The 11,161-nt window shown below is 39.8% G+C and overlaps 1 long non-coding RNA gene across 3 annotated transcripts; it reads right to left on the bottom strand.

Annotated features, from left to right (window-relative positions):
- Positions 1-2,914: 2,914 nt before the first annotated feature.
- On the bottom strand, positions 2,915-5,655 carry LOC112022150 (uncharacterized). Of its 3 annotated transcripts, XR_010632322.1 has the most exons (6): positions 5,286-5,655; positions 4,863-4,914; positions 4,663-4,767; positions 4,079-4,514; positions 3,441-3,664; positions 2,915-3,030 (listed from the first exon to the last, which is right to left on the bottom strand). It is a non-coding gene; the product is annotated as an uncharacterized LOC112022150 (long non-coding RNA). The 3 variants fall into 3 exon arrangements; XR_010632320.1 differs by lacking the exon at positions 2,915-3,030 and having other exon boundaries at positions 3,098-3,664; XR_010632321.1 differs by lacking the exon at positions 2,915-3,030 and having other exon boundaries at positions 3,098-3,664; positions 4,079-4,228.
- Positions 5,656-11,161: the final 5,506 nt, after the last annotated feature.

Here is an 11,161-nt window from a genome sequence, read left to right as displayed (position 1 = left end):
GCTCGTCTTGGTCATCCATCCTTATCTCTTCTTCAATTATTAGCTTCTCAAGGTCATTTAGGTTCAGTTCAGTTTCAAAAATTTGATCGTACTTCCTGTCATTTTGGCAAACAAACCAAATTGCCCTTTAATAATAGTGACTCATTTTCTTTTGCACCTTTTGATCTTATACATTCTGATATTTGGGGTCCTGCACCTGTTCCCATTGAGGGAGGATCTAGATATTTTGTCATATTTGTAGATGATTTTTCTTGATATACTTGGATTTATCTGCTTCACCATAGGTTTGAACTTGTGTCTATTTGCCAAACATTTCATAAAATGATTGAAACACATTTCAATCGCACCGTCAAAGTTTTCGATCAGATAATGCTTAAGAATATAATGATAAATCTTTCCTATCATTTTTAGACAATCATGGTACCCTTACTCAGCGGTCTTGTCCTTACACCTCTCAACAAAATGGTCATGCAGAACGAAAATATCGTCAAATTCTTGATGTTGTCCGCACCCTTCTCATTTCTACCTTTCTTCCTGAGCGCTTTTGGGGTGAGGCCGCACTCAATGCTGTATACACTATTAATCATATTCCTTCACCAACTACATACAACAAAATCACCATTTGAGCTTCTCTATGGTCAAACCCCCGACTACTCCTCTCTTTGGGTTTTTGGTTGTGCTTGCTTTGTCTCTCTTTCTCCTCATAAACAAACAAAGCTCCAGCCTCGTGCTTGTCTCTGTTGTTTCCTTGGTTATGGTGTATCTCAAAAGGGGTTTCGCTGCTATGATCCTATTTCTCATCGTCTTCGTGTCTCCCGTCATATTGAGTTTTAGAAACATCGTCCTTTCATGAGTCTTCAACAGTTTCCTGCGTTCTCTTCCTCTGAGTCTCTCATTTTTACTGATCTTTTCCTCCCTCTCTATCCTAAACTTGTGGAGGATTCTTCGACGTCAGCTACCTCTCCAGATGACTCATCTCCGATTCTGTCCCTGGCATATGACCCGCTTGTCTTGGATCCTGTGGCACCACCCTCTCCTGAGTCTCCTGATGGTCCTGAACTTCGCTGTTCTACTCGAGTAAGCATTCCTCCCCCTTATCTCTCTGATTATCACTGGTCTTTTGCCCTTGCCACTCTTTATGAACCTCACACCTATCGTGAGGCCCATACTGAACCTCTTTGGTAGCAAGCTATGAATGATGAACTAGATGCCCTTCATAAGAATCACACTTGGAATATGGTTGATTTGCCTCCTAGTCAGTCTGTAGTAGGTTGTAGGTGGGTTTACAAGATCAAGACCAAGGCTGATGGATCTATTGAACGATACAAGGCTCGCCTAGTTGCCAAGGGCTTTACCCAGGAGTATGGCATTGACTATTAGGAAACATCTGCTCCTGTTGCTCACCTTACATCTGTCAGATGTCTCATTGCTGTGGCTGCTGTTTGCCGTTGGCCTCTTTATCAAATGGATGTGAAGAATGCTTTCCTCAATGGAGACCTTCAAGAAGAAGTGTACATGCAACCACCCCCTGGCTATCCATACTCAAGCAGTCAAGTTTGTCGCCTTCGTCATGCTCTTTATGGCCTCAAGCAGGCTCCTCGAGCTTGGTTTGAAAAATTTAGCTCAGTTGTTGCTTAGCAGGGTTTCACTTTGATTCCTCATGACACTGCTCTCTTCGTCCGAAGATCCTCTGCTGGTATCACTCTTATTCTTCTCTATGTTGATGATATGATTATTACTGGAGATGATTCTGCAGGTGGTCTCTTCTGCATTTCCTTAGTAAGCATTTTTGAGATGAAAGATTTAGACACTCTCAGCTATTTTCTTGGGCTTGAGGTTACCTCATCCTCTGATAGATACTATCTTTCCTAAGCTAAATATGCTTCTAATCTTCTCTCCAAAGCCGGTATCACCGACAACAACACTATTTCCACTCCCTTGGAATCCAATGCAAAGGTCACACCCTTGGATGGTGAACCTATATCCGATGCTACTCGATCGCTATTGTCAGTTAGTTGGTAGTCTGATCTATCTCACTGTTACTCGTCCAGATATTTCACATGCCATGGGCATGGTTAGTAAGTTCATGTATGCCCCTCGTTCTGTCCACTATGCTGCTGTTCTTTGGATTCTTCGATATGTCAAAGACACACTTTATCATGGTCTACACTACTCCTCTCGGTCTTCTCTTGGGCTTCATGCTTATTCAGATGCGAACTGGGCAGGTGATCCGACTGATCGATGCTCTATCACAGGTTTCTGTTTCCTGAGGCTGAGTATCGTGCCCTTGCCGACACCGCTTGCAAGCTTGTCTGGTTTCGCTGGCTCTTGGCTAACATGGATGCTCCGCAACCCACTGCTACTCCTCTTTATTGTGACAATCGTAGTGCTATCTACATTGCTCATAATGATGTCTTCCACGAACGCACCAAGCACATTGAGATCGATTGCCACATCACTCGCCAACATTTCAAGAAAGGCAATCTGAAGTTGTTCTCCATCTCATCTGCTGACCAGCTTGCTGATATCTTCACCAAGTCTCACCCGCTTGGTCCTCTTCGAGATCTTATATCCAAACTCCAGTTGGCTTCCTCCTTGCCACCTCAAGTTTGAGGGTGAATGTTAGTGTATAGATTAAGCTAGATTAGCCCATTGGGCTTAGCCCAATATATTACTTGTTTGCACACATATCTAGCCTATATAAGACTCTCTTTTGTACATTGTTTTACACACATCAATATACAAACTATTCAGTCTTTCTCTCACTTTATATTGTTAACAAGTTTTTTTTTTTAATTTTTTTTTTCAATTTTTTTATTAAATGATAGTATTTGAACTTATAAATCTGACATAAATTCAAATTATATCATATTTTTTAATTAAAAAAGTTGTGAAATAAATTTTGTGTTTCACTTTATATTTTTAAACCTTTATCTAATTTATAGTGACCAAAAAAAAAGTCGATATATATTGTCAGTAGTTTGCTTTCTACCCTGTAACAAGCTCCACATTCTTTGTAACTTCAACTGCCTGTAAAATAAACACAAGAAAAGATGGGAAGAAAAGGGAACAAATAAGATAATAGGTGTAAGTTATATTTAACTCCAGTGTCTAGAATAATCCCAACAATAAGTAGACAAGAAAACAGTACACAACACATTTTGGTGATTACAAATAAAAGAGTGAAGGAAATGCTTTTGCTTCATGTTCAGTTAATGTATTGCATCACTTTTCCACCCTAGGATTCAGCTCTAAATGTAGCGTTTGGATGCATCTAGAGTCATGTTCAATCTAACTGTAACACAATTTAAAGATGTAAAATATGCTTCCCCAAATGTCTGATTGATGATGTTAGAGATTAGACAACGATAATTAAAGCATAGAAAACAGAAGGGAGAAACAAATTACACCTATGAGCTCGTACTTCCCTATTGACATACCCATGGTTTATAAAGCTTGCACTTCTTAGATGGTCAGGTTGAAATTCATCAGGCTCCTTGAACTCTGACATATTTGATTTAGAGGTATCAGCAGAATTTGAATTGGCATTATGGTGGAGTTTTCTTCTAGGCATTGCTCTATTAATGGCATCTTGGAAGCGTATGGCTCTTAGCTGATCAAATTGCATTGTGATTGAATGAAGTCTCTCACTTAAAATTAAAACCTGCAGCTCAAGAAAATATAATAAGAAAATTAATCTATCAGATATGACAGAAAAAAAACATTATTAATCAGTATTAAAAAATCCCTGATGACTCGTGAAAAAATATCAGCTACCCATTAGGCAATGTTAATCTTGGGAAATAATGAAAACAAGACTAGTGGTCCTATAACCACAACATCTAGGGCAGTTAGAAGTAGGGTTTCAGAATCAGAGAAGATAAGCCAATTGAGATAGACAAGGGTATCAATGAAAACATGAATTAGAACTCACAAAGTGGTAAAAATAATCTAACTGGCCACCTCTAGATCAGGTGAGACCAGACTTTTAAAAAGGAAGATCTGTCCAAACCCAGCACAACTCCAATAAAAGATAAATTGATTTAGTAAAAATTAGAAAAAAAAAAAAAAACCATACCACACCATATTTGTGCGCTATAGTATCGGCATTAGTATTATCTAATACTGCTCTTACACCAAGCCAGCCCTTGGAGTTTGCTTCTTCATTGTTTAAGCTATTTTTTATAATATCAATTTGTTCTTGGCATGCTTCAATGAAAGTACTAACCTGCAAAGAATTGATTTAAAAAATGAGAGTGTAGTCTAATAACTATGCAGCTTCATCTTTCACGAAATGTACAGAAGGATTTACCTACTAAAAAGAGAGAGGCCCCTATATTGTATAAAGTTACTCTATTGTGGAGAATGGAAACTAGTAAAACAAAGCAATTGAGCACTTGGTACAAAAATTAAAACAGGGTCAACCTGAAATAAACTACAATATGTGTTTTATATACATATAACTAACTTGCAAAGCCACATTGAATGCCTGACAAATGTAATTCTTCAATAATCTGTGTGGAAGAAAAACATGTTAAGACCCATCACAAAAACATAAGCATCTGATTCTATTGTTTTAGATTATAAAGTGATTTCCATATGTTGACAGAGATAATAGAATGACTTAGAAAAGGGTTTCTGAGGATAACTTTGACAACTTACTTCATGTTCAATGCTATCTCTCTCCTGATCAGTTGTGTGATAAAGATCCAAATAATCCTTTCAACGTTTCAACATAAACTGTTCCAAAGCTTCGATGCTTTCTAGCTAATAGATGATATAGAGAAGAGTTAACAACAAACTATATGTAAATGTTCAATATTGAATGTACCGTCTTCAGTGCAGCTTTAGTGAATGCTGACCTTGCTGAGGTTTATGAATAATGAAAGATTTCAAAATGGCTGCCAATTTTGACTGCCAAAAGCAACAACACCTCACTTAAGAAACGGGGAAAAAAATAGTTTATTTGTTGTCAAGATAACAAATTATGTATTACATGCACAGGCCAAGTCACTTACAGGGACATCAAGATACAGAATTTCACAATAAATGAAGATACAAGCAGATTTTGACTGGTTTCTAATAAATACACATCAGAGATAGCAAAGAAAAAATTTCTAGGGAATAACAAAAGAACAAAACAAACAACTTATATCTTTACACCAACATTATAAGTTTATAACCAAAACCTTTTCCCCAGAATTCCATCATGCCAAAAGTTTCCATCACAAGAAATACATCATATAAATAATTAGAGAAAAAATGAATCCAAATGATAAACGAACCTCGCTATATTCCAAAGAAAGAGCAGTCTTCCTTACAGCATCCTTCAGATCCTCAGTCCTGTCTCTAACTCTCGACATTCTTCATCAACCAACTCAGAAAAAAGCCTCTAAATGCTTCAGCAGCAGCATACTACAGACAGCACAAAAGCAAAAAGGAAAGGGAAAATTACATTAATCCCCTTGAATATTATACTGGTTTCAATTAAACCCTGGATTTCTAATAGTTGCCACTAAAACCCAATATAACCTAGAAAGGTTATCTGTTGACTGTTGGATTTCATAAAAGAAGGGAGTTCCTCTAAAGTATATTAAGACAATGAAAGACTATTATGAGGAGTTCCTCTAAAACCTAGAGGCAATTGAACCCACAAGCCAGAACTAGTTCCCTGGTAATCCAAAGGCATTCACCCCTAATGAGCTAAGTAGTTTATACTCATGCCCAGGAGCAATTGGTTACAAATGAACTTTCTACTTTACTAGACCTATCCTAGATAAGTGGAATGGAAGTGCACTTATGCATGTTGCTAAAGCATAAATAGAACAAAAATCAAACAAATGCAAGGAATTCCATTCTTATAGGTAAACAGTCAATACCCATTTAGTCTTTTTAGATTTTTTTTTTGAATCCATGGCACAATCAGATTGACACTTTCATGTTTAAAACACAATTAGTTACTAAAATATAGCATTGCATACAAATATATATACATATATAGAAAGAGAGAAACAAAAAATGAGAGAGAGAGAGAGAGAGAGAGAGATGAAAAATTCAAATACCTTTTAATTTCAAAAGCTTTTAGACGTAAACAAGGAAAACGATTAAACTGAATTTCAACAGGGTAGCTGAATTTTTTTTTTCCATTTGGCCTTAAATTTTGAACAATTTCGTTAGTGGTGATGTTTGCAAAACAATGTGGAAAAATAGCATCTCGAGTTTTTAAGACTCGAGTTTCATGATAGAAATCGAGTCCTAAATGCTCGAGTTTCTGAGTTGGCAAACAAAAATTATCCATGTGGAATCCACGTTGAACTTGAGTTTATAATACTCAAGTTCCTCCTCTGCAATTCTTCTTTTTCATCTACTTCTGCAGATTCTTCCTCTATTTTTCAGATTGTCGTTTTGCTCCTTCGGATCTGCCCTTCATTTTTTAGATTGTTCTGCGTTCTCCAAATCTCTGTTTTTCTTCTTCGGATCTGCGTTTTCCAGATCGTGTCTTCTTCTTCCTTCGGATCTGGTTCTTCGGTTCTTTAGATCTTCTTCATCTTCATGCATTTTCTAGATTGTGTTTTCCGGATCATGTCTTCAAATCTACATTTTCTAGATCATTCTTCTTCTTCCTTCGGATTTGGTTCTTCAGTTCTTCAGATCATCTTCATCTTCATCTTCGTTCTTCAGATTCTTCTATAGAACTCAAGTCTGAGAAACTCAAGTTCCACGTGGATAAATTACTCCACCGCAGCACTAGAACTCGAGTATTTGAGGCTCAAGTTCGTCATCGAACTCGAGCTTCACAAACTCGAGATGCTAGTTTCCTAAATGGGTTCAAAACCTTACTAACTAACGATATTCTCTCCCAAAATTATGCTAGCCAGCAAATTACCTCCAGGAGAGCTTTGATCTCTCTTGATGTAACGGTGTCGTTTTTTCTTTAAGCGCCTTTTTTTTTTTAATGAAAATTTTAATTTCACTATTTATTTAATGGTTCTAAATTATAAGATTCAATGTGTAACCCTGGCTAAGTATAAGGTTTAAAATGTATTTTTGCCTCTAAAGGCATGTTAAGTTGGAAATCTAGAGTTTATCTCAGAAAACGAGAACCCGTGCTCCACCACAGTGATTTGGTGAAGCCGAGGTTCACGAGCCCTGATCACATGCTTCGGGGCCGAGAACGACTTCTAGGTTGGATCGTACCCAAGGATCTTGTGAGCAGCCCTAACTTGATCATCAGCCTCATTCACAAAGATCTCCACCCTGAGGACCATTTCCAAGTCCTCCTTGTTGACCAGGTTAAAATGACGCTCAAAGGCGTGCGGATCTGCAGAAAAGGAAAACATGTTCCTGTTAGCAACCAAATAAAGCAGGCCTACAACCTGAAAGACTAGACCCTCTTCTACTCAAAGTACCCCACCTGGTGTCCCCTCCTCTGTCGGACAGTGAAGGCCACCGTGCCACTCCTCGGGCACAATGAGAAAGTCTTTGTCCAACCCCTTGCTAGACTCAGGAAGGCACTGGATAAGCCGAACCCTATCGTCCCTCGTTTTCCTGTAATAAGACTTACCATTTAGTTTTTAGAGGTTGTAGCACCAATTTACATCGTGATGGGTTAACCTCAGCCCCATCTTCTCATTTATGGTGTCCACACAACCCAGGATTCTGAACACATTAGTGGCACACTATGTGGGGCCAACCTAAAGTACCTAAGGTAACCCCTCGTTACTGGCCCCATGGGATTCTCATACCCCTTAAGAAAGGCGATTATGGGAATCACGACCTCACCCTCCTTCCTTCGAATGTGCCATTCCCCTTCCTCACAGTACGTCAAACCCACGTTACTAGGTATCCTATAATCGGCGATGAATTTCTCCATCGCCTCTTCGGACTCAACTAACTTCTTAAATCTACCCATCCCTAACAACGGCTAAGAGACTCAAGAAAGGGCAAAGTAAAGAAAGGACTCAAAAAGAAAATTTGAGCTAGAGAGAGAGAAGAAGACTTACAGAAATGAGGAAAAGCTCCTCGGACAGGCTTTTTGTGCTGAAAAAGGAGTGAGTGTAGTTGGAGATTTGATCGAATTCAATGTACGAACGCAAGAACTCTTGAATGCAAAATTAAAGAGGCCAATCGGATCAAACGAGTATTTATACCCCCAATTAAAGTTAACTGTGTAGGTTTCCCTGCTCATAAAGCTGGGAAAAGCCCAGCCGTTGGATTAGCATCACGCCATTGAACGTGAGGAGCACAGAGCCGCCAGAATTAAATGAGGGCGCCCTTCGTATATTAAAGCGCTAGAAACATGCCTTGGACAGGCGAAAAGACGACTCTAGCACTGACGGAGGATAAGACGTGACAAGCCATCATGACGGTCCGAGGATGTCAAAATCCTCCTCTCCGCCTGAGAACCCGGACAGCAAGATTTTGAGGGGCTATTGTGGGGTCAGAGAACCTGGTAACCCCAAGCCACTTCGTACCAAGCCTAAGGCCCATGCCGAGGAGGAAGAAACACTTGAGGATGAAGTGTAAAAGTTCAAATTGCTAGGACCTACCAACCGAGACCATGGGAGAGGAAGTAACAGGCCACCAAAAGCAACCTTCCCGAGCATTTAAAGAGAAGGAACAAGTACAACGTGTCAGCCATGGAAGCACGGAGAGGAGCAAGTCCAAGATGAATTGTCACCTCCACATTAAATGCCTACAACTAACGTTCTAGCCGCATTAATGAGAAATGACTCCTAAACGGTGTAGCTTTGGTTGCTGCAGCCCACAGAAGGAATGGGAAGGTGGTTGATGGGACAAGCACTCAAGTAGTAACCTGCAGCAACTAGTAAGGACTCCCTCTTAAAAAGGGGACGAAAAAAGGGGAGGAAGAAATTAGAAAGATAGAACATGCAGCAACGGTAACAACAGGAAGTGACCTGCTTGATCAACAGATGTAGGGCTAAGATCAACCGAAAGGGGATATATAATGTAAGGACTCCCTCCTAAAAGGGGACGAAAAAAGGGGAGGAAGAAATTAGAAAGATAGAACACTGCAGCAACCGGTAATAACAGGAAAACTTTTGTAACCGATCACTGAAGAAAGAATAAGAACCTCAAGCTCCCAAGAGGAGGGCCGAGGAACGTCGTTGCACATTTGAATCCACGTCCATGTTATTCAATCCATATGCAACCATGTCTGGCTGTTGTATCCCTTATTAGGGCCTAGTTCTTGAACCCGCTCTCTAAAAATTCATTGTATTGGGCTAGCTAGGCTTAGTCCACTCACTTAACAGTAGAATGCTCAAACCCAGTTCCTACAGTTTCATTTCAGTTTCTCTTTCATGCCTTCTTTTGGCTAAAGCAAAACTTGGGGTATTTTCCCCCCTTAACTTTAAGTTGGTTTGGGGAAAAAAGAGGGTGAGTTTCAATCTTTGTAGTCCTCCATACAATGCACTTCTTCACTTGCTCTTTATCTATGATTAAAATCTTATTTGACCTCTTCATCCTTTTATGAATTATTGATCTAAGATATTGAAAGCAACCACTCTTTGGTTTCTCTTGACTTCATGTTTTACAATTCCTCAATCATTGTTAATTTGTGTACTAAACTTATTGTTCATGTACTCTATTTTTTACCTGCTTAACCTAAATCTTTTTCTTAAAAATTTGTAAAAAAAATTGCTAGTAACACTAGCATTTTCCTTTTCTTAGACATCCCTCTAGATTTCCAACTTTTTTTTTTTTTTTTTGATAAACTCTAGANTCAGAACACCAACTGAGGAAGAATGGTTGGCTGCAAAGTTCTTCAGATCATCCTTTCTGATGAATAGCAGGAAGATGCTTGGTTACAAAACCCTATGGTGCAAATACACAGCAACTTCTTGATGGAAGATGAACTAGGTCAAGAACTTCGTCTGTTGATCACAATTGCTTAAACAGAGATTGCTCAATGATAATGCAACTTGTGTCACCCAAAACGGCTCAAATAATCCTTTTATATGTTTAGGGTTAGAAGAAAAGAGGCCCAAAAACATATTCACGGATCCCAGAAAATCAGATTGGAAATCTGACTTTTTAAATCTCGACAGATAGCAGGTGTCGAGGTAGCTGTCGAGAGGTGTCGAACTTTATAAATTTGCACTTCAACTTGCTTTCTCTTGGACAGACTTGATGACTTCAACACTTGACCTTGAAACATTGTTTCTTGAAGTATTAAAAACACCTAGAACTACCCAATTACAAGCAAAGTGCGTTTTGTCAAAGGATTAGCCAATATACATAACTAAGTGACATATGTTCTTAAACAAGTTAAAACATATATGTCCTAACACCCAGCTTTTTGCTGCTTAGGTGGCCGCCGAACCTCATCCTCCTCCTGGGAAGAACGAGCCTTGTCAACTCTCATAGGCCTTTTGCCCTTAGGGCCCTTCTTATGCTGGGATCAATAGGCTTGGGCCTTGGTGGCAAACTCTCTGAGATGGAGGAGGTGGAAGCTTGGATTGGGAGAGGACGACCTGGTCTGAACAGGTTAAGACTTAGGTAGCGAAGGAGAAAGCTTGGATTGGGGCTTTCCCGACTCGTCCTTCCCCAGGTCAAGTAAGTTGGTCTGGGGTTGCCTCTTAAAGCCCATCTCGGCCTAAGGAGAAGTCCTTGCAAGAAGAGGTCCGCCTCGATCAGATTAGGATCGCCCAAGTCACCAGAGGGACCTCGACCAGGTGGACTTGGTCAAAGCGCTAAATTCGTCCTCGGATGGACCCAAATCAGCAACTTCTTCCTCTTCCCCTAGCTCTTCTCCCTCGGCCTCCACAACTTGGGGGAGGTAGAAGTACCTGCCAATGAAATACCTTCCAGAGCAAAGACCTTCAACGAGAACCCGTGCTCCACCACAGTGATTGGTGAAGCCGAGGTTCACAACCAGTTGGTGTTCTGAAGTCGCGTACTTGGATCCGCGCATTGGTTAGTCACGTACTTGAGAGCCGTGCATCAAAGGTGGAGACTGTCACTACAGATCAAGTCCAATTGGGTATTGGGGTAAGGGTTCAACTATAGGTTGGTAAGGTACTTGGGATTCCTTTACTTGTAACCGCTTGATTTGATAATAGTGGAGTTTCGGGAGTGGTGACCTGAAAATCACCCGGTGGGGTTTTTGCCATTAGAGTTTTCCCCATTCGTAAACAAA

Source organism: Quercus suber, unplaced genomic scaffold (assembly GCF_002906115.3).
Source record: "Quercus suber isolate HL8 unplaced genomic scaffold, Cork oak 2.0 scaffold_278, whole genome shotgun sequence".
Classification (NCBI taxonomy): Eukaryota; Viridiplantae; Streptophyta; class Magnoliopsida; order Fagales; family Fagaceae; genus Quercus; species Quercus suber.
The sequence above is the reverse complement of the archived record's forward strand: the minus strand, read 5'-3'. Positions and strand labels throughout refer to the sequence as shown.